Below are 4,660 nucleotides of genomic sequence, written 5' to 3'. Positions count from 1 at the left end.
CACCACCTAAACACGGCCGCCGGCCACCACTGCCACCGCCAACCACCATATCGACCGGATCTGGGCTGGGGGCCAGATCCGCCACCAGCACGATCCAGGGCGCCGGAACCCCACAGTCTGCGCCACAGAGGAAGGAGGCGGCGCCGCCGGCCACCAGAACGCCAGGGGAGGGGAGGGAGCAGAGGCAGGGCCGGCCCGACGGCCGCCACCACCGAGCAAAGGAGGGACGCCCCGTGACGGCCCCCATCTGCGTGTGGGAGGGAGCAGCCCCGCTGCGCCAGCGCCACGCGGCCTTAGGCCGGCGACACCCCCGGTGGCGACGAGGGAGGAGGGCAGGGCGAGGGGGAGCGGGGGGAGGCGGCGCTAGGGTTCCTCCCGGGGGCGCCCGCGGGAGCGCCTCGGGGAGGGAGGGAGGGGGAGATAGGGATGCTTCAATTCAGGAGGATCTCTCGCCGGATCGGAACATTTGAGAGAGAGATCCTCCTGCTTCTCTTCCAGTGGGAGCTTGAAAAATTCTCTGGTGACTTTCATCACCTCACCCAGAAAACTTTGCTCCATTCCATGGCCAACAGCCTGGAGGAAGATCGATCAGAAATCTGAAGATGGAAGAAGCAAAGAAATTAGGGAGGAAACTTTACCAGGAACAGGCCCGAGTTCTGCAAGGCGGACCGCAGCTTGGCAACCTCATCAGCACAGTTGTCAGACAGCCAGCTGAGATCGACGATGGGTATGAGATCGGGCATCTCAGAACCAGCCACGGCGGGGCGGTTGTGCTCAGCGATCACATACCGGCTCGGTGGCTCCTGCACACCGGTCACCAGCTCCTGCACAATCGGGGGTATCTTGACTGTTTTCCATGGCTCTGCATCAGCCATGGTTGCTTCTTACTGCTGCTGATCTTGAGCTCCCTTATCCCCGCTTTGGCTTTTTAATGGCCATGGATTTTCAAAAGGTGAGTAGTGGTGGATCACAGTGGAGTGTGTTGACTGTCAGGCAGAGAATATTGATCACTCCTTTGTCCACTTCCGTAGGAGATGCCAGATGACTACACAGGTGAGTCAGTCGGATGTGGACATCGTGGTTATTGCTTGTTACTTTGTCCCACACACAGGGCCGGCCCTGAGGGGGGCAGGGGGGGCGACCGCCCCGGGCCCCCGAGTAGGAAGGGCCCCCCGATGGATTGGTTTCCTATATACGTGTGTGATCTTGAACCTGTCGATTGATTCTCAAAAGGAAACAAACTGGTCGATCAATTATCGGCTCTTCGCACGCCGTGCATTCTTATCCCCAGCTGGCAACAAATCGGCCATGCCATGGATGACGGCGCCCCACCCGCTCGTCTAATCGTAATTTTCGGCTGCTATACGCCATTAGTGGAAGAAGGTAATCCGTTTTCCAGATTCCCATCAATCTTCTCCTCAACGCACAGTTTCTCTTTCTTTATTCTTGTTAGATCGTTCATTCGTTTCCTGAAGATCATCCTCGTACTGTCGTACATATCTCTTGCTCACACTCCGATTTCTTGTACTGACTGGGATTAGAAAAGAGAAACTTGGAATTTTGTTCGTGACTCTCATATGCAGCAGCCAAATCTTGCGATTTCGACTTTTCTAGCCATCCAGGTACCCTGTTCCATGCCTTTCATAGCACTTTTTTTCAATTAGTAGTGCTCTTAATATCTTGTATCATATGCTTGTGTGCTGATTACCAAGATTGCTATTCATTTAACAAGATGCTATCAAGAAAGAATCCATCTGATAATGTGGGGAAAAGTGCATATGAGTTGATTGAGTCCCACGTGAGAGTTGCTGGCATTTTTAGAGCAGATAGGAGCATTCTACTGATTCCTGGCAAAAAACAGTATTCCTACTGCTAGGAATTCCCAGGACATAGCTTTAGTTCTTGTTCAAGAACAACTAGTGAAAACTTCAGGAAGATAAAATTTGAGTAGGCATGAAAGTTTTACTAATTCACCTAATAGAAATATATATATATATATAAGTGTAAACTTGAGTAGTCACAGGATAGATCAACTAAAGCTGTGAATGTTTGTGACCCCAGTTTTTTTAATAGTCAAGAAGACAAGTCTCCATAAATTAATAGTGTGCTGAATATTTATTTGCAGTTGAAATAGAAAAAAACATGCACATGTTTATGTGGCTTTAGGGCCCCCTCCGTGTTGTCTTGCCCCGGGCCACCGAAATCTCAGGGCCGGCCCTGCCCACACACAAACTACTCAGAAGTACAAAATGGTGAATATCGTGGTATACACATGAAGAGACTCCAGCAGCAAAATACTGAGTACTGCATGCCATATATTGACACCTTGTTCGGGCTTTTTAAAGTCTATTAGGTTTCTTTAATTTTCATTTACATTTCTCCTGTTCAAACAAATAATAACACTTCAATCATGGCCCAGATTTTCATCCGCTTGTGCTTGTGGTTTGTTGTGAACTTGGGGCTGTTCTACTTGATGAATATTGGCCGCGTTGTTGTGACAAAGGCATCCTGCTAATTGAGGATTAGGATATGGAAATTTACCCAACTATGAGTACCATCATCTATGGACACCTTTGTAGTGTGTCCCCACTTATTTTTCTTCTTTTATAGCTTGTTTTTCCTCATTATAGGTTTCTCCTTATGAAAACGAAATATGTATCTGGCAACCATGTGGCAGATTGCAAAACGATCTATCGCATCCAGCGTCGTCAGATCTGGCAATCGCTCAATCCGCATCTGCTCCGTCTGCAACTCCTATGCCCGAGCGTCCAGTCACGGCGCCGCGAGCACGCATTGACCGGCCATCAGCAGCTTCGATCGAACCACCTGTTCCCTTGCACCCCTCGAGCACCAGCGTCTCCTCAAGTCGCCGCCATAGTCTGCTGCTCCGGCGAGCAGTTCCTTCCACGGCCAACACTCGCCGGTGCAGGAGCTCCATCACCATCTCCATGGGATTCCTGCCTCCCCTGCAGCCCATCGACAACCACGTCCTCCACACATCTCGGCCATAGCAGCCGCTGCTGCCCGCTGTTCTGCTGGCCACGGCCATAGGCTCCGGCCAGCATCGATCTCCTTCATCTTTGAACAATAAGTTGCGTGCTCAACTAAAATGGATTCGCAATGAAGAGATCTACGAATTTCATGTTGAAGTCCACGCGATTCGTAGCCTAAATCAACAAGTATGATGGATAATTGGGAGTTCTTAGTCTCTGTGTTTTCAGTTTTCAGTTTTCAGATACAGGTTTCGTTGATTAGAGGTGGAAGACAACTCTCGGTGGGTTTAAGAGAGAGAAAAGAGTTGGGCTGGGCCCAATGCTGGGTAGAGACCTAGTTAGGAAAAGTTAATGTTGGCTAAAGAAAACATGTTTTGTGGGTCTTTTAGCTTCACTGGTGCATCATTTGTATTACATTTTAAGAACTAATATCATGCTAACTTTTGACCCAAGAATGATTGATGTAGAAAAATACCCTCGATAACTTCTACGTAAATATCATGATAATTTATATACAATTGATCTGATAATTTACGTATAAACACCACAATAAACTTGACATAGAAAATTATTACTGAAAACAAACCCCGGTAACTGTATGCAAATAGCACGGTAATAATACGCACTGTAGACATGATAACTTGCGCAAAAACACCGCGGTAATTTTGAACCAGGGAAAAAAGTTATTAGAAACATACCCCACAGACCTGATAATTTTACCCACAAACATCGTGGTAATTTTGACCCGAGGAAAAAAGTGGTTGAAAAACATAACCACGTTAACTTATATGTAAATAATATGATAATTTACGCTCCGTGGACTTGATAACATACATACAAACACCACAATAACTTTGACCCCAAGGGGTGTATTACAAATGTGCCACCGGTAATCTCTATGTAAATAACGTGGTAATATAAGCACCGCTTAACTGATAACTTACATACAAAACATGATGATAACTTCCTGACCCCGAAATTTTTTTGTTGACAAACATATGCTCGCTAATTTATGTGTAAATAATACGGTAATATATGTGTCACATATCCGATAATTTACGTACAGATAACCGCGGTTCCATTGACCAAACATGAAAAAGTTGTTTAATAACACACCCTTGGTAACTTATGTGAAAATAGCATGATAATATACAAATAAGCACCGCGGTAACATTTTTTTAGAAGGGCAAAAGTTGTTGAAAAACATACACTCGATAACTTGTGTGTAAGTGCCATGATAATATACGAAGTGCAGATCTGATAACTTAGGTATAAACACCACGGCAACATTAACCAAAAGGGGGAAAGGTGGTTGAAAAACATACCCTTAGTAAATTGTGTGCAAATAACATGTTAATACACAAGCCGAAGAACTGATAACTTATGTACAATGACCGTGGGTAATTTTTTTTGGGGGGAAACACCGCGTTAATTTTCGACCTATGAGAAAAGAATTATTGGAGAATTTACTCTAGTAACTTATGTGAAAATTGCATGATAATAGACGAAGTGAAACTTGATAACTGTATAAACATCGCAGTAATTTGAAACATGGATGTAGTATGTCAAAATTTCATGTTTTTTTGTTCTCTTTTTGTATGCTATCAGGCTTCCTCTCAAAAACCATAACCTACACTCAAAACGCATGGTAACTTTCACGAAGGGGA

The 4,660-nt window shown here is 45.7% G+C and overlaps 2 pseudogenes; one reads left to right on the top strand and one right to left on the bottom strand.

The window, feature by feature from the left end:
• LOC119329940 overlaps window positions 1-1,035 on the bottom strand; it is a 6,588-nt pseudogene extending 5,553 nt beyond the window's left edge.
• Window positions 1,036-1,041: 6 nt separating this feature from the next.
• LOC119329939 overlaps window positions 1,042-4,660 on the top strand; it is a 16,897-nt pseudogene continuing 13,278 nt past the window's right edge.

This window comes from Triticum dicoccoides, chromosome 7A (genome assembly GCF_002162155.2).
Source record: "Triticum dicoccoides isolate Atlit2015 ecotype Zavitan chromosome 7A, WEW_v2.0, whole genome shotgun sequence".
NCBI lineage: Eukaryota > Viridiplantae > Streptophyta > Magnoliopsida > Poales > Poaceae > Triticum > Triticum dicoccoides.
The sequence above is the reverse complement of the archived record's forward strand: the minus strand, read 5'-3'. Positions and strand labels throughout refer to the sequence as shown.